The 23000-nt window shown below is 41.9% G+C and overlaps 1 protein-coding gene and 1 long non-coding RNA gene across 6 annotated transcripts in view; one reads left to right on the top strand and one right to left on the bottom strand.

Moving 5' to 3' along the window:
* Positions 1-23000, bottom strand: part of LOC145353166 (exosomal polycystin-1-interacting protein-like) — a 77017-nt gene that overhangs the window by 50193 nt on the left and 3824 nt on the right. Inside the window, exons 1-2 of one of the 5 annotated variants that reach the window (XM_080203624.1) lie at positions 16967-17039; positions 15136-15228 (exon numbers count right to left, since the gene is read on the bottom strand). The exons of 1 other annotated variant lie outside the window; for it this stretch is intronic. The gene's annotated coding sequence lies outside the window, so the exon portion shown is untranslated. Of the gene's footprint in view, positions 1-8683; positions 8788-15135; positions 15229-16321; positions 16394-16966; positions 17040-23000 lie in introns of those variants that run through there. 3 more of the 5 variants (XM_080203622.1, XM_080203627.1, XM_080203626.1) reach the window with 3 other exon arrangements.
* The window catches only part of LOC145353167 (uncharacterized), a 39274-nt gene continuing 36553 nt past the window's right edge, over positions 20280-23000 (top strand). The window contains exon 1 of the long non-coding RNA XR_013888648.1: positions 20280-20357. This is a non-coding gene — a long non-coding RNA (uncharacterized LOC145353167). The remainder of the gene's footprint in view (positions 20358-23000) is intronic.

Below are 23000 nucleotides of genomic sequence, written 5' to 3'. Positions count from 1 at the left end.
GTCACAAAGATAAAGAGAACAGTAGCAATGAATTGTATCAGTATGACTGACATGAGTTAACATGGGGGGGTGGCGTGTTAGCTGCAGAGTTAGTTTGGAAAAGCTGGGGTTGTTCACATTGGAGCAAAGGATGTTGAAGGAGATTCGATAGGGGTGTACAGAACTAAGATGGACTTAAGTAAGGTACGCAAGGAAAAACTGTTCCTAACTAATGGTTACAGATTTAAGATGTTGGGCAAGTGAGGCAGGAATATTAAGAAGGATTTTCTTAAGCAGTGAGCGCTAATGACCTGGAACTCTAACCATGAACACAGATTGGGTGGCACGGTGGCACAGTGCTTAGCACTGCTGCCTCACAGTATTTGATTCACAGATTGGGTCACTGCCTGTGTGGAGCCTGCACATTCTCCCCGTGTCTGTGTGGGTTTCTTCTGGGTGCTCCGGTTTTCTCCCGCAGTTCGAAAGATCTGCTGGTTTGATGCATTGACCATTGCTAAATTCTCCCTCAATGTACCCAAACAGGTATCAGAGTGTGGTGACTCGAGAATTTTCACAGTAACTTCATTGCAGCGTTAATGTAAGCCTACTTGTGACATTAATGAATAAACTTCAACCTTCAAGGTGGTGAAAGCAGAAATAGTGATTTCAACAGGATATTTACTTGTAGCAAGTAATTGGCAGGGCTACAGGAATTGAGCTGGCAGTGGGATTGAGTGGATTACTCTGCAGAGGGCCAGCATGGAATCAAGCCTCTGTAGAACAGTTAAGTTCTACAGAACAAGTAGGCTTACATTAACACTGCAATGAAGTTACTGTGAAAATCCTCTAGTTGCCACACTTTGATACCTGTTTGGGTACATTGGGAGAGAATTTAGCATGGTCAATCAGTTGAGGTTTGATAATTATTTACGACTAGTTTGTAGTTTAGTTATGTGCATTTATCAAATAATAATTAAATGAAGCCAATATGATCATAGAATCATAGAATACCTACAATGCAGAAGGAGACCATTCGGCCCATCAAGTCTGCACTGACACCTATCCCACCCTATCCACAGAACCCCATGTATTTACCCTGTTGGTCTCCCTGACGCTAAAGGGGCAATTTAGCATGGCCAATCAACCTAACCTGCAAAGCAATTTGATATCATGCTGAATTGTGGGACACTGGCACATCACATGACTTGGTCTTTATTAGTGTCACATTCACACTTGGCAAGGGAGAGAAACCATATGGCCCAAACCAGTGATACAAGGCATCAAGGTTGAACAGTGCTGGTCTGGAACCGTCAACCTCTCCAAGCCATTTAATTGATCAGTTTTATTCCCCAAAGCTTGAAAAGCCTATTCTGCAACAAAAATACAGGTGTTAAACATTCAACATTGTGAATTAAATTAATGCAATTTAACATGTGATGTTTAAAAGAAAAAAGTTGCTTTTCTTCATCTTAGATTGATAAATTTAGAATTAAGTTCTGTTATTAGCTACATAATTCTTGTGACTTGTATTATGTAGGAATATGTATTAGTTGAATGTGTTACATTATATTTTTATGTGTATTTTGCCGACCTAACTTCAGAACACCAATTTGGTACAACCAAAATGTACAGTAGTAAAGCAGTTCCTTCAACTAAAACACCCTGATAAGTACTTGTTTAAATTAAAGTACTACTGATGCCTATTGTTTAATTGGACACCTGGAACGAGGAATCCAATGTAAGTAGACATCATATGAGCTTATTTCAAATATGTAGACATCATAACATCTCCATGATCTAAGAAGAAAGTTGTAACAATTAATGGAATGACAGGAATGTTATAATCAAAGGGTTGGTCCCACTAGTAATTGACACCACAGAGGGCCAGTCAGGAGACAACAGGAAATGACATCACTAGATGACCATCACTTTCGGGAAATTAACTCAACTCATTCACGACCTTAACCAATCAGAGCCTGATCATGCACGACATGAAACAATTGGGGAATCAGTAACGTCACTGACTGTGCACATGAGTTATGGTTTGAAAAGAGTTAAAATACACTGGCTTTGAGTTACCAAGCACCCGCTGAATTTGAACTTGAAGTCTGCTTGTCAGCCGAAAGCAGAAGACCTGAGGATGCCAGAGGGTGTGAGATAAAAGTTGAAGTTTATTTGTTAGTTACAAGTAAGGCTTACATTAACACTGCAATGAAGTTACCGTGAAAATCCCCTAGTCGCCGCAGTCCGGCACCTGTCTGGTTCAATGCACCTCTCCAGAGAGAGAGATAGATGGATAGATAGATAGGTAGACAACCCTGTGTACCGCATGCCCAATGGTGAAGCAGCAAGCACAAAGTGCGTTGAACCACTACAGTCACTGCCTGGTGTTCAATGTCTCTATGTGACGTTGCCAAGGTACTGGGACCAGATGAGATGTGTCCAAGGATAGTGAAGAAAGTGAGAATGGAAATTGTATAATCTTCCAGTCATCTCTCGACTCATGGGAGGTGCCGGGGATGGAGAATTGCAAATATTATCCCCTTGTTCAACAAAGGCTGTAAGGAAAAAACCCCAGCAATGACAGGCTAGTCAAATTAACATCAGTGGTGCAGAAGCTTCTAGAAACAATTATTTGGGATTGAAATAGTAGTCAGATGGAAAAATGTGGGTTGATTAGGAAGAGCTAGAATATATTTCTAAAGGGGAAATTGTGTTTAACTAACTTGCTGGAGTTTTTGAAGAGATAGCAGAAAAAGTTGATGAGGGTGATGTTGTTGATTCAGTGCACTTGGACTTTCAGAAAGCATTCCATACAGTGCCACACAGCAGACTTGTTAGAAAAATCATAGCTTTTGGAAAAAAGGGACAGTAGCAAAGTGGTGGTCTGTGGTCTGTGGAGTTAGATTGGTGGTCTGTGGAGTTAGGGATGTAAGAAATCATTTTGAATGGTGGCAGGATGGAGGAGAGGCAGTGATAATTTCACTTAAGATGGATTCTGGAGGTGCCCTCCTGTTCCTTCTGGTTCCACATTCAGATATGTTACTTTTGTTTCTGGTTGGGATCAGCAGGTGATCCTGAGCAGCTGTGTTCATTTTCCTCATTCTGGTTGGTAGTGTACTCCTAACTGGCAATACATCCTGCCCATAACTGGGGGCTTTAACTATCAAATGGCATTCAAAATTTTGAGGCTAACATTTTCGGATAGTACTTTCTTGGTTAGAGTCATAGAGTCACAGAGGTTTACCATATGGAAACAGGCCCTTCGGCCCAACTTGTCCATGCCACCCTTTTTTATTTAAAACCCCTAAACTAATCCCAATTGCCCGCACTTGGCCCATATCCTTCTATACCTATCGTACCCATGTAACTATCTAAATGCTTTTAAAAAGACAAAATTGTATCCGCTTCTACTACTACCTCTGGCAGCTTGTTCCGGATACTCACACCCTCTGCGTAAAAAAATTGCCCCTCTGTATACTTTTGTATTTCTCCCCTCTCACCTTAAACCTATGCCTTCCAATCTTAGATTCCCCTATCTTTTGGAAAAGACATTGACTATCTAGCTGATCTGTGCCCCTCATTATTTTATAGACCTCTTTAAGATCACCACTCAGCCTCGTACGCTTCAAAGAAAAAAGGCTTAGTCTATCCAGCCTCTCCTTATAACTCAATCCATCAAGTCCCAGTAGCATCCTTGTAAATCTTTTTTGCACTCTTTCTAGTTTAATAATGTCCTTTCTATAATGGGGTGACCAGAATTGCACACAGTATTCCAAGTGTGGCCTTACCAATGTCTTGTACAACTTCAACAAGACATTCCAACTCCTGTGTTCAATGTTCTGACCGATGAAACCAAGCATGCTGAATACCTTCTTCACCACTCTGTCCACCTGTGATTCCACTTTCAAGGAGCTATGAACATGTTCCCCTAAATCTATTTGTTCTGTAACTCTCCCCAATGCCCTACCATTAACTGAGTAAGTCCTGGTTTAATCTACTAAAATGCATCACCTCGCATTTGTCTAAATTAAACTCCATCTGCCATTCGTCAGCCCACTGGCCCAATTGATCAAGATCCTGTTGCAATTGGAGATAACTTCCTTCACTGTCCACTATGCCACCAATCTTAAAATCTGCAAACTTACTAACCATGCCTCCTATATTCTCATCCAAATCATTAATATAAATGACAAATAACAGTGGACCCAGCACTGATCCCTGAGGTACACCGCTGGTCACAGTTTGAAAAGCAACTCTCTACAACCACCCTCTGGCTTCTGTCAAGAAGCCAATTTTGTATCTATTTAGATACCTCACCCTGGATCCCGTGAGATTTAACCTTATACAACATATTACCATGCCGTACCTTGTCAAAGTCCATGTAAACAACATCAACTGCACTGCCCTCACTTATCTTCTTGGTTACCCCTTGAAAAAGCTCAATCAAATTTGTGAGACATGATTTTCCACTCACAAAGTCGTGCTGACTGTCCCTAATCAGTCCTTGCGTCTCTAAAAGCCTGTAGATCCTGTCGCTCAAAATACCTTCCAAATACCTATCACCACAGGTTACAATGCAAATAATGATTAACTGCAAGAGAATTCCATGGCTATTATTACACATGTATTTTTGGGTATAATGATTATGTTTATAACAAAATTTCAACAAAATCTTACCATCCTGCCTACCACGGGAATCGGAGCGGCGAAGGACGGACCATGGAAAGACCTGTTAATATCAGGTAGGATTTTATGGCTCAGTGAGGAGATTAGGACTAATTGTGTAATAGGTGTTTTTAGTGGTACTCTTAACATAGCATATTGGCAGGTCTACTACATTAGAACAGTGAATACTTCTCACAAGTACCCAGCTGGCTGTAAAGTACTTTGCGATGTCCCGAGATCATGTAATGTGCTATATAATGCAGGACTCTCTTAAAGCATCAGATGCCCATGTAGGGGAACATATGGATAATGGTACAACAGCATTCTAAGAAGCAACATGAGTATCCAAACCCAATTGTTGAAAATCCAATGCTCGTTACTAATCCCAGATTTCAAAGGAGCTGGACTTATAAGGATGACAGTGAGTGCTATCAAGGTCTTTTGCAGCTGTACTGGTAGCTAAGAAATATTAATATTCCTCAAGACAGGTTCATCTGGGTCCATTGGTATGGCAGAGGCTTTAGGCAGTTACTTGCATCAATTCTCTGTACAGCTGTCAATGTTGAATTATCATCGACATGTAGTAGAGTCGATGCTGAAGTTGATATTAATAAAGTAATACAGGCATATTTCTGATTAAAATAAAGGGGTCAAACAACAATCAGGAAGCTAATCTTAATGGCATTCACCCAAACAATGCTCAAAGAATTGAGAGGCAGCAGTGAATCAACGTAGCATCTTATTATACCCGCCAATGATGAATTGAAGTTGAGAAAACCTTGCAGTTAAAAATACACAAAAGCATGAAAGAAAATGACTGTCAGGTCCTTTTCTTTCACTCATTTATAGGACATGGGCATTGCTGGCTGGGCTAGCATTTAGGGCCCATCCCTAAATCCCCCCATTTAAGAGAGCAGTTGAGAGTCAACCAATCACATTGCTGCAGCGCTGGAGTCACATGTAGGCCGGACCAGGTAAGAACAGCAGATTTCCTTTCCTTTAGGACGTTAGCGAAACAGACAATCAAATAATGGCTTCATGGTCATTGTTAGACTTTTAATTCCAGATTTTAATTGAATTCAAATTCACCTTCTGCCATGGTGGGATTTGAACCAGCGTCCCCAGAGCATTACCCTGGGTTTTTGGAGTAGTAGTCCAGGACAATACCACAAGGCTACTGCCTCTCTTGACCTGCTTTGCTTTACTACAGCTAATGATCCTTTTAGTAGCCTTAAGTAATATCCTTTAAGGAGGTGAGGTTTTGACAAGTCATTGATCAATTGATCCATTGGACAATTGGGCTGAACCACATGAGTCCTGGGGCTGAATGCAGGCTTTCCCAAACAGTCTGGCGACTAGCGCCAAAGTAATCAATAGCATCTTTTTTACTTTCTGTATGTAGTGTTGTGACATTCGTGTTTGTAAAATTATTTTAAAAATTCTAAAATGCAAAGAGTTGTAAAACTTTATGGTTCTGTTAAAATAGGTCATTTTTTTCCATACTGAAGAGGTGCAGGTGCATGCAGTAAACAGACTGAAACATTATATCAGAGGCAAAAACAGCAGGGTTGCCTTGGTTACAGGCTTCAGGCATTTGAATCAGAACTTGTTTTTGAATTTAAGCTCATCAATTTAAAATAGGCATATGAATAACTGCAGCCTATCAGATTTGAATTTGATGTTTTGGTAATCTGTAAACCAATCATATTGTGGGGATTTTGGTATGTAATCAGGGGTTTAAGAGCCAGCTCCAGAGAGCCAGACAGAAACTGCCTCTGCCAGCAACTGCCTCTGCCACAGCACATTTATGTCTTAAAAGGAATTCTCTTCTTGATAGTGAAGACAGAAGAAATCAGCAAAGAAGATAACATCTGGTTGTATTTCCCGAGTAACTAAAAATCTATTTTTTTTGATAATAAGTGAGAATTGTATTTATCTGAACAGCATTCCATTGGAATAGTGTTTTATTTGGTTTGTTAATAGTTTAGTTAACCTGTTCCCCTAAGTTAGCTAAATATTCCGCAGGTGGAGGTCCACCTTGTTGTCAAACGAGGGGCATGCACACGATGGGTCGTGCGTGGGCTGCTCTTGGAGGTTCCGGGAGTGGCCTAGTACTTCGTGTCGGTGTGTGTGCTTGATCCTGGACCGGTAGACGGGCGCCGCAACAGCTCAGTGACTAGCACTGCTAGCTGTGCAGATACATGGATTTGGGCCTGTGTCTGTGGGAGTTTGCGCATTCTCCCTGTGGTTGCGTGGGTTTCCTCCGGGCGCTCCGGTTTCCTCCCACACCCCAAAGATGTGCTCTTAGGCTGATTGGTTTACCAAATTGACACTATTCTCCCCTGAATCTGGCTAAGTTAGGGGTTCCATTCGTAGACACGCAGGGTAGAATAGGTGTAGGATGATGCGGCGGCGCGGGCTCGTTGGGCCGAAGGGCCTGTTTCCCGTGCTGGGTTGTTCTTTGTTCTTTGTTTAAATAAAGTGTTGTTGCTTTTACAAAGAGAGTCTCAGGTCGTTATTTTGATTTAACCACAAGTGCAGATATTACTACTTCTCGCACATTCTTTAACAGATAATGAAGGGAGGTACTTCTCTTTGGAGGCTTCAGTATTGGCTCTCAGAGAGGAGATCAGCCATTCCTTTTAAACAATCATTATCCCTGTTCATGAATAGTTCTTTAGTTACCCACTTAGTGGTTTCCAGGACAATACAGTAGATCTTGAATTGCATGGTTGTCGCCCAACTTGCACCACTTATAATTTGTCAAGTACAAAGAACAAAGAAAATTACAGCACAGGAATAGGTGCTTTGGCCCTCCAAGCCTGCACTGACCATGCTGCCCGACTGAACTAAAATCATTCTGAGGACCAGGTCCCTCGATTCCCATCCTATTCATGTGTGTGCCCCTATCGTAAGTGTTTCCATTGCCTCCCCAGCAGCGAGTTCCAGGCACCCACCACCCTCTGTGTAAAAGACTTGTCTTGTACATCTCCTTTAAACCTTGCCCCTTGAACCTTAAACTTATGCCCCCCCACCCCTCCCCTGTAAATCCATGAAAATCATGTTGGAGTCTGTGCTGTGTTAGTTGTAATCTTTTTCCACATACTAATTAGAACTCTGCTTTTTCCTGGTGAGAATGCTGACTACTTAGATCAAAGTCAATCTGAAAATGGGAAAAGGGACATCTAATGGCAAATTGGTGGGATTTTGTTTTGTAATTTTCGTTATATCCAACTAACAACCGGATTTGAATGGTTTACAGGGTTTGAAAGCAAATATTTAAATAATATTAAAGTAGGCCAGATTTCAAAGAGAGCGACACTTCAGGTGAAAACCATCTCGAGGGCAACATGACAGCTCAGAGACTATCTCTGTTGCTGTGCGGACACATGGATTTGGGCCTGTGTCTGTGGGAGTTTGCACGTTCTCCCCGTGGTTGCGTGGGTTTCCTCCGGGTGCTCCGGTTTCCTCCCACATCCCTCAAAGATGTGCTTTTAGGCTGATTGATTGGGTACTAAAATTGTCCCTAAATTGGACCTCCCTGATCCTCGCACGTTAGGCGTAGACTAAAATCATGAATAGGTCACTGAGATAGTAGGACGGCGGCGCGGGCTCGTTGGGCCGAAGGGCCTGTTTCCCGTGCTGTGTTGTTCTTTGTTCTTGAAAAGTTATGCAATGGCTTGTTAAATTGATTCTAATTAGTCAAGGTGTTCCTGTGGAGAATGCACCAGGTATCTCTCACCCTGCACTTGTTTAATTTTTAAAATTGGGTGCAATGCCTGGACATGTTCCTTTTACCTGCAGAGGACAGCTCCCTGCATACGAACATATATAGTTTCTGACAAGCATAAGTGAGTCAATCTGACTGATAATCTTAATTGGTTTTCAGTGTAATAAGTGGCATACTTGGGATTATTCAGCAATTGGTGTCCAATTGCAGAATCCCAAATAATGTTAATGAGGCAAGGAAGGAAAGGTGAATTCACATTGAAATTGAGTAGTTTAAACATTTCCCTTTCCTTGATGTGCAACCTACCTTCACTGGTTAATATACAGGCTGAGATTCAAACAGCTCCCTGGTACATCCTCCATGGCAATGTCTTGACTAGACTCGAGCTGACAACCAGTCAGGACCCTTTTCATATGGGGTATAAATTGTTGCTCCCTTTGAAATTTTGCATTCTTGTGTCTGTCCTGATGAGTACAAGGCAAAAAGCTTCAACAGAATGGTCAGTATTTTATAATATCCTCTCCACACCTGGCAGTTTCCAAGGTGGGATGTGGAGCATGAAATTCCATGGATGGGATTCCCTCCATGTTGCCTGGGGGTAAATGGAAACAGTTGGATCTCAGGTAGGAAAGGGCAGGTGCTTCTAGCAGAAACCCCCCAGTGACTTGGGATACCCTAACCTTAAGGCCCTGTCACCTTCAGACCTCCTCGCAGCTCTCCCCCTCCAACCCTGGTCTATTCCCTGAGGGATGGGAGTCAGAGGGATGGCCAATCTGATTTGTTGGCGGCTCTCCAAGGTGGAACTTGCTCCCATATGAGGTGTGAAGGTCTTGCCTAATGCCAGGTAATGATCGTTAGAGTGTAAAATGACTTTGAGGCTGCTAGAGTTGGTGTGAATGTGGTGTGAATGTGTTCGCCACTCACCCCTTGAATGATGGGAAACAAGCTGAAAATTCAGGCACATGTCTCTTGTTCTCAGCGATACTCAAGCTATTTGTAATTCTTTGTGTACTCATATATGAATGTAGGACTGCTTAGGTTGAATTTGACCCTGCTCTAGAATTATCAATGGGAAATTAAAAAGCACTTGGAAACTGTTTCCTGTCGTGTGAAGTTGGGTAGTTAGCCAATTGGAATAAGGATGTGTGTTGGCTCCTTACTGCCACTGTTTTCTTATCTCCCTATAAACCAGTTAAACACTAATTCCCATAAATGAGGCAAAACGTTTCCGGTGTTTAAAAACAACTCTGCTTTTGTAATAATTTCTTGAGCTGTCATATTGAAACCAATGCAATTATGACACCCTTACTTCCTTAATCAAATTAACAAGTCCACGTTAAACCACTTTGGCAGTAAATGCAGGAAACAATGCCATTACTGCCTAATTACTGCTGTGCCAATTTAATTGGTTCAATGATATATTACATGAAATTCTGTTAATTTAACACTTTAACCTGAAATGATGTTTTTATTCATGCATGTGGTTAAAATTCAACTAACAAACTGCAGCAAAGGTTATCAGACAGAACGTAAAAAGTGTCCAAATTGCCATAGTCCTTTTAGCAGTCCAGTCCAAGGTCAATTCCACCTCCTAAATTTCTAGGTTAAAGCTTATTTATTAGTCACAAGTAGGCTTACACTAACACTGTAATGAAGTTACTGTGAAAATTCCCTAGTCGCCACACTCCAGCGCCTGTTTGGGTACACTGAGGGAGAATTTAGCACGGCCAATGCACCTAACCAGCATGTCTTTTGGACTGTGGGAGGAAGCCAGAGCACCTGGAAGAAACCCATACAAACACAAGGAGAATGTGTAGACTCCACACAGACAGTGACCCAAGCAGGGTTCCTGGCACTGTGAGGCAGCAGTGCTAGCCACTGTGCCACCGTGCTGCCCTCCAGTCTTTCTTTGAAGCTCAGACCTCCAAGCAGTAGGGAATCAGCCCTGTAACTCTTCTGTGCATTGCCCTCATTTGTTGACTCTCTCCCTTGTGCAGAATGGGACCACTTGAAGATTTCTTCTCATGAGAGCAACATACATTAGAACATAGAACATAGAACACTACAGCACAAACAGGCCCTTCGGCCCACGAGTTGCGCCGATCACATCAACACCTACCAACCTACAGACCTATCTATAACCCTCAATCTCATTAAACCCCATATACTCATCCAGAAGTCTTTTAAAAGACCCCAGCGAGTTCGCCTCCACCACCACTGACGGCAGCCGATTCCATTCACTCACCACCCTCTGAGTGAAAAACTTACCCCTAACATCACTTCTGAACTTCCCTCCCTGCACCTTAAATCTGTGTCCTCTCGTAGCAACCATTTCAACCCGGGGAAATAGCCTCTGAGAGTCCACCCTATCTATTCCTCTCAACATTTTGTAAACTTCTATCAGGTCGCCTCTCAACCTTCGTCTCTCCAGGGAAAAGAGTCCCAGCTCCCTCAACCTAACTTCATAAGGCATGCCTCCCAGTCCAGGCAACATCCTTGTAAATCTCCTCTGTACCCTCTCAATAGCTTCTACATCTTTCCTATAGTGTGGCGACCAGAACTGCGCACAATACTCTAAATGAGGCCTGACAAGGGTCTTATAAAGTTGCAGCATTACCTCCCGACTCCTAAACTCAATCCCTCGATTAATGAAGGCCAGTACACCATAACGCCTTCTTGACCACCTCCTCCACCTGCGAGGCCGATTTAAGAGTCCTGTGGACCCGGACCCCATTTTAATCCTAATTTCCTTTAGTTGTGAAAAAATAAGTCACCTGCCTGATTCTGTTAGTATTGCGGAGGTGGGGTTGGAGAGAACTTGTTTCAGTGCTTGGCACTGAGTCAATTCACTGTACACAGTTACTGGAAGGGATATAGCAATCTTTACTACAACGGAACTTAAACTCCATTTTCTTTGAAGTTACAAGAGGATATGGCTCAACGTGTGCTTTGTAATTTGAATGTCCAGTGATGTCAGATGCACAGAATTCCAAAAAGCGTTTAATGAAGCTCTGTACGAAAGGCTTTTATTGATTGGGGTTTTAGGATGAACTTTGAGGAACAGATGGGAAATAAGATAAAAAGTGGAAAATAGCAGGAGTGATATCAAGTGACAGTGAAGAGCTATGGCCATGTATAGAGACCTGCACATAGAAAGATTGATGGGCAACACACATACTCCATGAATGATACTGAAGCAGCCCAGGGCAATTGCACAAGTACGTTTGCTTACTTCCGCTGCATATCCCTCAGCCTCTTCCCATGCTCTGCTTCTAATATAATTTTGTTTCATAGAATCGCAGATACCCTACAGTGCAGAAGGAGGCCATTCAGCCCATCGCAACAGCACTAACAACAATCCCACCCAGGACCTATCCCTGTAACCCCACGTATTTCCCCTGCTAATCTCACTGACACCAAGGGGCAATTTAACATGGCCAATCCACCAAACACATCTTTGGCATGTGGGAGGAAACTGAAGCACCCAGAAAAAAAGCCACACAGACATGGTTAGAACATGCAAACTCCACACAGGCAGTCACTGATTGCTTTTGGATTAAGAACCTTTTATAATTTTGTTATTTTTCGAGCTTTTGTTGACAAGGTACAACATTTGGGACAATGAGGAAAATGCCAGTTTTGGACATAGTGCACTTGTTGTGAAAATTATATTTCATAATTCGTACATTTTGGAATATAACTTTTAATTTTAGGAATTAAAGTATTAAATGCAGGACAAATGGAAATGCATGGTTAAGAAATTGGTGTGCCTCTCAAGTGAATGCAATTCAAACAAGCTTGGAGTTAATTACAGTTAAAAGCCAACCCATGTTTAACTTATAAGGTTAGTAGTAGAGGCATAAAATCAATAAATAATAAGGAATCTTCTACCTTAGTTAATTGAGCTGGGAGGTCTACCCTCAGTTCAATAAAAGATATAAATTATGTGTGTGATTAGGTGACTTGCCCATGCTGAATTTCCCCTTAGTGTCCAAAGATGTGTAGACTAGGTGGAATAGCCACGGTAAGTGCATAGGGGTTATGGGCATAGATCAGCAGTAGGCCTGGGTAAGTTGTACTGTTAGAGAGTTGGTGTAGACTCAATGGGGTGAATGGCCTCCACCTGCACTTTAGGGATTCTATGATTCTATGATAATGAGACAATGGGTCAATTTGTCAACAAAGGTAGGGACCGAAAATCTGGAGAAAAGGTTGTAAATTCCATTAGCAATATAAATTATTCATCTGGGCTACAGAATCAAAGAGTTATATCATAGGTAATTTCTTTTTACATTTCTTTTTGAGAACATCCCAAAACATGCTACTTTGTCCTGGAGGTGGGTTGCGGAGAGTTAGAATGTTCCTTAATATAATTCAGCTTTGTTGTTCTCACGGAAAGAAGTTGTCGTTTTGGTTTGCTATAGATTACAGTTCACTGATCTGAGAGAGCCAAAAGAGAAGAATATTTCTGCACTTTAAGCAGGAAAAAAACTAACTTTATTGTTCACTACGTAGAATGTGGTGGCATTCAAGCTTAATTTGATATTCATAAGTAGGATAGAAGCTGAACAATTTGCCTAGTTTGAAGCTGGAGGAAGAAATCAATAGTAGTCCTCATTGAATCTTGTGGCAGAGAGCAGACAGTAGAGTTGGTTTAGAAGGCTGTGAGAAGGCAATTGGGTAACTGGTGTCAAAATGAACAAGGAGCTCAGGAGTCCACGGTTATGTGGTCATTCAGGAAAGTTTGGTAAGGGGCAAAGAGGTGGCAAAGCCAAAAGCTAATGGAAGAATCTCCATAAATCTTCACCTTGAAGAAAGCTGGGGTACTGAGAAGAATTAAGGGAAATTCTGGAGGATTATGACATACCTTAGGGTTGGTCCTTAAATAATAGGACATAGAATAGTACAGCACAGTATAGGCCCTTAGGCCCTCGATGTTGTGCTGAACTATGTCCGAACCTAAGATCAAGCTGTCCCACTCCCTATCATTCTGGTCTGCTCCATGTGCCTATCCAATAACTGCTTGAACGTTCCTAAAGTGTCCGACTCCACTATCATAGCAGGCAGTGCATTCCACACCCCAACCACTCTCTGAGTAAAGAATCTACCTCGGACATCCCCCCTATATCTCCCACCATGAATCTTAAAGTTATGCCCCCTAGTAACAGCTACATCCACCCAAGGAAATAGTTTCTGCATGTCCATTCTATCTATCCCCCTCATCATCTTATAAACATCTATTAAGTCACCGCTCATCCTCCTCAGCTCTAAAGAGAAAATCCCCAGCTCCCTCAACCTTTCCTCATAAGATGTACCCTCCAAACCAGGCAGCATCCTGGTAAACCTCCTCTGCACTCTCTCCAATGCTTCCACATCCTTCTTATAGTGAGGTCACCAGAATTGCACACAAGATTCCAAATATGGTCTCACCAAGATCCTGTATAGTTGCAGCATAACCCCTTGGCTCTTAAACTCAAACCCCCTGTTAATAAACGCTAACACACTATAGGCCTTCTTCATGGCTCTATCCACTTGAGTGGCAATCTTCATAGATCTGTGGCTGTGAACTCCAAGATCTTTCTGTTCCTCCACATTCTTCAGAACCCTGCTGTTGACCCTGTAATCTGCATTCAAGTTTGTCCTACCAAAATGAGTAAGTGAATGAACTTTCAAGATTCTCGTCATTTATAAGGGAACTCTTGTGGGGAAGTGAAAAGTATAACTGAGTTGTTAGCATATGTAATTATAAACTATCCTGTGAATAATGATAACACTTATTTTATTTAATTCTTTTTCTATAGAGTAAAGCTTGTTTTTGTTTAAAGAACATGAAATCTTGTTTAGTTCTTTCGTTACTCTCTGTGATTGCATTTATTTTTAAACATTAATCATCTCTAACAGGATCATTAAACAGTGCAAGTAAAACATTCCAGACATTACTAGTGACATAAGGTTGAATTATAAACCCTTAAAGCCCCACTAAATAAAACGTTAGAGCCATATAGTTTTACAGTCCAGATAGAGGCCCTTCAGCCCATTGTGTCTACGCTAGCCATCAAGCACCTATCTATTCGAATCTCATTATGCTATAATGTTTCAAGAGTTCAACTAAATGGTTCTAAAATATTGTGAGGTTTCTGCCTCTACCACCCTTCTAGTTCCAGATTCCCACCACTCTCTAAGTGAAAAGGCTTTTCCTCAAATCCCCTCTAAATGTCCAGCCCCTTAGCTTAAATCTCTGCCCCCTGATCATTGACCCCTGTACAAAGGCGAAAAAAATTATTCCCATTCACCCTATGTTCCTCATAATTCTTTTACACCCCAATCAAGTCTCCCCTCAGCCTTCTTTGCTCTGAGGAAAACAATGCTAGCCTAACCAGCCCCTTTTCATAGCCAGAACACTCCAGCCCAGGCAACATCTTCTCTGCTCTGTACCTTTTGTGCAATCACGTCCTTCCTACAGCCTGGTGACCAGATCGGCGCACAGTACTCTCGCTGTTATTGAATTGTTGTGTACAGTCATGGGTATGAACGTATCAGCCAGAATGAGTTGCCCACCCATTTCTGATATTATTCTTTTCAAAGCCACAGCCAGTGTGCATAAACAGATTGGCATCTCACAGGCAGGAAAGCCAAAAGTTAAATTTCAACTCTATTTAACTAGGAAAGTAAATTGCACACTGCTGACTTAATATTCTTGGAATCTATTCTGAGTTAAATTGTTTATTGAGCTCTATGATAACATTAACTTCGTGTACCTGTGAAGTCTGTAGTTGCTTTGATTCCCTTAATTCCGAGTCCTGATCTTCAACTGGATACTCTTGCTTTAATTTCTACAGTGACAGCAATGGCTACAGAAAAGTTAAAAATAATGAATCATCTGGATATCATTGTGACTTTCATGGGTGATTCACTTATATTGATTATAAACAAAGTGCCTCATGTACTTTGATTCATAACCCAACAGAACCCAGCATGAAACAAGCAGAGCTTAGGTTCTCCATCAAATAGGGGCAACTTTTTATTCTGTACCTAACATGACAAGCAGCACGGGGTAAAGATATTAAAAATGATTACAGCTAAGGTAGAAGCTGCTTTCCTTATTAAATACAAGCCCAGTATCCCACAGCCCAGTGCTCTGCATGAATGGTCAGACAATATATTCATCACTTTGTAAAGGAGATCACAATGGGCATTTCACCTGGTTTCTGGTGTGTTAGACCATCAAAGAGCAAAGAAAAAGAAAATTACAGCACAGAAACAGGCCCTTCAGCCCACCAAGTCTGCACCGACCATGCTGCCCGATTGAATTAAAACTCCCTATCCTTCCGGGGACTGTATCCTTCTATTCCCAGCCTATTCATGTATGTGTCCAGATGCCCCTTAAAAGTCACTACTGTATCTGCTTCCACTACTTCCTTCAGCAGCGAGTTCCAGGCACCCATGACCCTCTGTGTAAAAAACTTGCTCGTACATCTCCTTTAAACCTTACTCCTTGGACCTTAAACCTATGCCCCTGAGTAATTGACTCTTCCACCCTGGGAAAAAGCTTCTGTCTATCCAGTCTGACCATGCCCCTCATAATCTTGTAGACTTCTATCAGGCCGCCCCTTAAGTTTTGTTGTTTTAGTGAGAAGAAACTAAGTTTCTCCAACCTCTCCTCATAGCTAATGCCCTCCATATCAGGCAACATCCTAGTAAATCTTTTACGTACCCTCTCCAAAGCTTCAACATCCTTTTGGTAGTGTGGTGATCAGAATTGAACTCTATATTCCAAGTGTAGCCTAACAAAGGTTCTATAAAGCTGCAACATGATTTGCCAATTTTTAAACTCAATGACCTGTGCACCTATACACACAGATCCCTCTGCCTATCAATGTTTTTAAGAGTTCTGCCATTTACTGTAACTTTCCCATCTGTAATAGATCTTCCAAAATGCATTACCTCATATTTGCCCAGATTAAACTCCATTTGCCATCTCTCCGCCTACATCTCCAACCGATCAATATCCTGCTGTATCCTCTGACAGTGCTTATCACTATCCACAAATCCACAACCTTTGTGTTGTCCGCAAACATACTAATCAAACCAGTTACATTTTCCTGCAAATCATTTATATCTATTCCAAACAGCAAAGGTCCCAATACTGATCCCTGAGGAATGCCGCTTGTCACAGCATTCCATTCAGAAATGGATCCTTCCACTGCTACCCTCTGTCTTCTGTGACCGAGATCTAGAGGTGCCGGCGTTGGACTGGGGGAAGCACAGTAAGAAGTCTCACAACGCTAGGTTAAAGTCCAACAGGTTTATTTGGTAGCACAAGCCACAAGCTTTCAGAGTGCTGCTCCTTCATCAGGTGAGTGGGAGTTCTGTCCACAAATTCGCAATCCAACCATTATTTTGTAAATTGAGTTTGTGTCTTTATATGCCCTGTTTGTGAACAGAACTCCCACTCACCTGATGTAGGAGCAGTGCTCTGAAAGTTTGTGGCTTGTGCTACCAAATAAACCTGTTGGACTTTAACTAGTGCTGTGAGACTTCTTACAGTTCTATGACCGAGCCAGTTCCGTATCCATCTTGCCAGCTCACCTCTGATCCTGTACGACTTCACCTTCTGCACCAGTCTGTCATGAGGGATCTTGTCAAAGGCCTTACAGCAGTCCATGTAGACAACATCCACTGCTCTACCCTCATCAATCATCTTCATCACTTCCTTGAAAAACTCGATCATGTTAGTGAGACACGACCTCTCCTTCACAAAACCATGTTCCTCTCGCTAATACGTCCAGTTAATTCCAAATGGGAGTAAATCCTGTCTCGAAGAATCATTAAAAGGTAATTATTAGTTCTGTGGCGTGCAAAGTCTGGTTCATAGGAAGTCGATCTTTTTGTGAATACTGCTGTGATCGCAATATGAAACCATTGAAAAATCCTACATGATAAGATGTCTTGTTGAAATTAAAATAACCTCGGGCTATTTGATAGCTGGAAAGTAGTTACCTGCAAATATGGCATAACGTACATAATCCAACATTGCCGAGTAAATATCTTACTATTTAATATAATTCAGCACTTTGTATTTTGCCAATGCTGCTTTTCAGTTAGGTATGTAACAGCAATCTAGATCAGTCTTTCAATTTTCCATCATTAACTAGAATCTGCTGAGCACATTGAATTCAACCATGAACTTTATTTGACCATTTTAAGGCTGGGTGTACTGAACTACCAAGGTGAACTCTAGTTAACAAAAACGCAAGTTATCTTATATCAACAAACCTGAAATGAGATAATTATAGATTAAAAATAACAGTTTAATTTCAGCAAGTTTATATATGTTCTGAAAGAGGTTTGTAGAATCCCAATTGGTTTCCTGGGGTGAAGATTGGCTCTGGTTCAGGTTGGGGTAGCACAGTGCTTAGCACTGCTGCCTCCCAGTGCCAGGGACTCAGGTTCAATTCCCAGCTTGGGTCACTGTATGTGTGGAGTTTGCACATTCTCCCTGTGTCTGCATGGGTTTCCTCCAAGTACTCCAGTTTCCTCCCACAGTCCAAGAGATGTGCGGGTTAGGTGGGTTGTGATGCTAAATTGTCCCTTAGTGTCAGGGGGATTAACCAGGGTAAATGTACATGGTTATGGAGATAGGGCCTGGGTGGGATTGTGGTCGGTGCAGACTCGTTTGGCAGATTGGTCCCCTTCTGCACTGTAGGATTCTATGATTCTATGATCCATTTCCAAGGACATAGCAGGTTGTGCCAAAAGTTTGCAGGTCCCAACTGGGATGCCCAGGATTACCCAACATTGGACCTTTGGCCTCATTTCAATTATATTGGCCGGCCTCAGAGACAACTGGCTCATTGCCAATGTTCCAATTTCAGACAGCCTGCTTCTCTGACAGAGGCTCCCAGAGAAAGACAAGAGGGGTGAGCTGATCAAGGACTTGCAGTGACCTGTACAAGTGCTGAGGGGCCTGGAGTTGCCAGATGTTTTCTTTTAGAAGCTTCGCAAGTGGTGGTAGCTGTGTGGGCTGCAATCATTGCTGAATAATTCTGAGTAGAGCAGATAAGACCAGGACTGGAGCCTGCTGCTCTAACCATTGCTCATCAGTTTAGTACATGGGCCCTGAAACAGATGTTAGATCCCTCATTTACGTTTGTAAGGGGCCTAACATCTGGTTCAGCTGGGTACCACAAGGCACACCTGGGCATCTGCCTATGTCAATATGGTGGCGCCTATATCCCAGCAATCTGTAGTGGGATATTTTTCCTTACATCTGGCCCTTGTTTTTGCACATTTTTCAGCACATAAAATGGTTTCAGCCAGATCCAATTTCTACTTCCTCTCGTGTCTGCGATTTGACAATCTCGGTTCTGCCAACAGCGGGTGGAGTTATAGAACAAAAGGAGAAATAATGTACTTTCCCTTACAGAGGCGTTGAGGTAAAATTACATCCCTGGAAGAATATTGGTAAGAGCTTGGGAACATTTTCCTTGCTTGGCCTCCGATCTGTCAGTGTGTAACGGCAAGAGAGTGCGAGAAGTACAAAATAGTGTTTATAAATCAGTACGTTCATTAGATCTAAAACAAAATGCATCCTACTCCTATCCAATTATTAATATGCAAAAGATTCAAGAACAGACAGAAAGATATATAAAGCAATCTTAATGAAGAATTCAGACGATGGCATGAATTGGTACCATGAATCTGAGGGTGAAATTTGGATCCATAGTATTAGCAACTCACCACAGACACCTGAAAACACTCTACAGTAGCTCCAGTTAGATTGCAGTAGCAGAAGTTATTCTAAATTACATTATCTGTGGGAAACAACACTATGGAAGCTTGAGACCCCTGAGCGGGGGCATTCTGCGCCTCCGACCATGTCTAGCACAGCTAGCATAGTGCCGTTTATGCTGGGAATAGCACTAATGCACCCTCTGCTTACACTAAAAACCTTGTTACTGGTGCTGTCATTGCATCTAGCAGCCCTGTCAGCAGATTTGATCCTGTATTCATGATATGGATCATTTCTGACCATTCAGTATATTTGCTCGTCAATCACCAAGTAGTAGACATTCACTTGTGAGATGAGCCCAGCATTACTTAAAGCAACAGACCGCACAGGTAAGGGCAATTTGAATAACTTCTGCCACTGCAATCTATATAGAGTTACTGTGAAGAGTTTTCAGGGGTCTGTCGTGAGTTGCTAGATCCTCACAGAATGGCAGAGCAAGAGGGGAATTGCATACGCAAGGATTGCAGCTGGCATGGATGCAGCAGTGGCAGTGCCTCTGACTCTGCAACATGGTAGACAAATGGAACAGAAACTGTGGAAAGGGCAAACTCTGCGTGGTGCCATCCGCTAATTTAGAACTGCACGTTGATGGAGCTTGTTGGAAAGGAGATGTCCTTTGAAGATGTATTCACTGACATTGAAAGCTCATGAGACTCCTTGTGACATTGCTGCCAGGTCTTTTGGGATAGGGTTGGGGAATTGACCTCCCTTGCCATTTACTTCCAGTCCCTTCTGGCAGTGATCCTTGGGACCTCCTGGCCCCCACGCTTCCCTCACTAAAACATGGCCTCTCTCTTCCTGAATACCTCCACCACTAAAGCTTCCAGTGTGGCATCCTGGGAGTCCAATGTCTGCCTTGGTTGTTCCATTTATCATTGTTTAAAATTGCAGCACTGATAATTGGCGGTAGAATTCTGAAACTTAGTGCAATCTCTTTTGAAGGACTGTCTTTAAGTGGAGCAGCTATCTGTGCTATGTGCTCTCCACGAATGGAGCTCAGACCCTTAACTGAGCGCTCATGCAGTTCTAGGCCAGTGCTACAATCGGGTAAGTGAAGAGGCGGTTTGTGTGCTGCCTGCCACCATGGCAACATATGCAAGAAGTTCAAGAATCACAACGCCTGTGCCAAAAAGACAACATGGTCAAATTTCTAGTCCAAGCAGCTTATAATTGTTATTGAACCGTGGGGTAAGATTTCATTTTGTAATTGTTCTTAATTATTGATGCTTCTTTAATTAAAAAAATGTTCTGCAGGCAGTTCTGTTGGCTGGAAGCAGCATAATGATGTTTGAAGTTGATGTATCATGATAACCATATTGAAGGATTATTATCTGTGATCTAGTTCTGAACAAATGTATTCAAAATATTTATCTTGGCCTCAGATGAAAATTAATTTAATCAAAAAAAGGCGTGAACACCAATCAGGAGAAACTCTGTTAAGACAAACAACTTTGATAATCTCACTGGATTTGTAATAACAATGCTTTAAATGCCAAAAAGCCAACTTGCAAATGACGATTTACAGAGATACTTGGATGTACTTGTACAAGGAAGGCAGATAGTTAGCATGTAGGTACCACATACAATTATGAAGGCAAGTGACATATTGCGCTTTAGAAAGAACAAAGAAAATTACTGCACAGGAACAGTCCCTTTGGCCCTCCAAGCCTGCACCAACCATGCTGCCCGACTGAACTAAAACCCCCTACACTTTCAGGGACCATATTCCTCTATTCCCATCCAACTCATGTATTTGTCCAGATGCTCATTAAAAGTCACTATTGTGTCTGCTTCGAGTACCTTTCCTGACAGCAAGTTCGAGGCATCCTCCACCCTCTATGTAAAAAATTTATCTTGTACATCTTCTTTAAACATTGCCCCTCGCACCTTAAAATTATACCTCCTAGTAATTGACTCTTCCAACCTGGGAAAAAGCTTCTGACTGTCCACTCTGTCCATGTCCCTCATAAACATAATTTATTGTAAGGGAATTGGAGTACAAGAATAAGGAAGGCTCACTACAATTGTACAAGATTTTGGTGAGACTACACCTAGGATAGCGTGTGCAGTTTGGTCTCCATATTTAAGGAAGGCTATACTTGCCTTGAAGTCAAGTCAGAATGGTGAAGAGTCACTAGATTGGTTCCTGGGTATGAGGGTTGTCCTAATACAAGAGGCTAAGGAAATTGAGTCCATATTGTCTGCAGTAATGAAGAATGACAGGTGAATTCATTGAAACATACAAGATTCTGAAGGGGTCTAATGGAGTGAATGCTGAGAAATTGTTTCCCTTGGTTGGAAATCTAGGGCACAGTTTCAACATTTTAATAGAGGATAATCATTTAGTAAAAAGATGGATACAAAATGGGCTGAATAATAGAAAGCAGACAGTAATAGCGAATGGATATTTTTCGGGCTGGAGGAAGGTTTGCAGTGGAATTCCGCAGTGGTCAGTATTGGGACCTTTGCTTTTCCTGATATATATTTATGATCTATATCTTGGTGTGCAGGGGACAATTTCAAAGTTTGACGATGACACAAAACTTGGAAGTATTGTAAACTATGAAGAGGACAGTTTAGAACTTCAAAAGGACACAGAAAAACTGCTGGAGTAGGCAGATAGGCGACAGATGAAATTCAATGTAGAGAGGTACAAAGTGATGGTAGGAAGAATATGGAGAGACAATACAAAATAAGGGGAAAACTTCTCATGGAGATACAGGAGAAGAGTGACCTGAGTGTATATATGCATAGATCATTGAAGATCATCAAGAGCAGTTAATAAAGCACACAGTATTCTGGGCTTTATTAATAGAGCATAGGGTATAACAGCAAGGTGGCTGTGCTGAATTTATACAAGATACTAGTTAGATCTCATCTGCGATATTGTGTACAGTTCTGGGCACCACACTATTCAAAGGATGTGAACGCCTTGGAGAGAGTGCAAAAGAGATTTACAAGAATGCTTCCAGGGATGGAAACCTCAGTTATGAGGATAGATTGGAGAGTTTGCGACTATTCTCCTTGGAGAGAAGAAGGATAGGAGAAGGTTTGATGGAAGTTTTCAAAATTGTGATAGGGCTGGGCAGAGTAGATAGGGACAAACCTCTTCCCACTCATAAAAGGATCGCAAATGAGAGGGCACAGATTTGAGTGGGTTTGTAAAAGAAATAAATGTGATGCAAGAAAAATCTTTTTCACACAGCTGACTGGTTCAGATCTGGAATGCACTGCCTGGAAATGTGGTGGAGGCAGGTTTATTCAAGGTATTTAATTTTTTTTATTTGTTAGTCAGTGCCAACCATTGTGCCACTGTGCTGCCCATTAAAGGGGCATCAGATGATTATTTGGATAGAAACAATGGGGAAAAGGTGGGAGGAGGTGTGGCACTGAGTCATGATGCTCGTTTGGAGAACTGGTGCAGATGCAGTGGGCAAAATAGCCTCCATCCGTGCTGTAATAATTCTTTGATTCTCTGACTGATGTGAGGAGAAATTTCTTCACGCAACGGATTGTGAATCTTTGGAATTCTCTGCCAACAGTGTTAAGCATGCTCCATCACTGAATACATTAAAGGCTGAGACAGACAGGTTTCTGAGGGAGTCAAAGGTATGTGGGGAGCCGGTAAAACAATGGAATTGAAGCAGAAGATCAGCCATGTCCATGGGGAGTGGAGCAGTAGACCCAACAGGTCGTACAATTTACTCCAGGTCCGATTTCCTATGTTCTTACGTTAATAAATTTGAAGTGTGATGCTTTAAAAGGTTAATTCATCAGATAGAAAACTTGGCTCACTGGTTCCTTGTTTCTTGTAAAGCTGCATGGAAACTC

This window comes from Carcharhinus amblyrhynchos, chromosome 15 (genome assembly GCF_965287045.1).
Source record: "Carcharhinus amblyrhynchos chromosome 15, sCarAmb.v2.hapA, whole genome shotgun sequence".
Lineage (NCBI taxonomy): Eukaryota > Metazoa > Chordata > Chondrichthyes > Carcharhiniformes > Carcharhinidae > Carcharhinus > Carcharhinus amblyrhynchos.
This window is presented reverse-complemented; position numbering and strand designations above follow the sequence as displayed.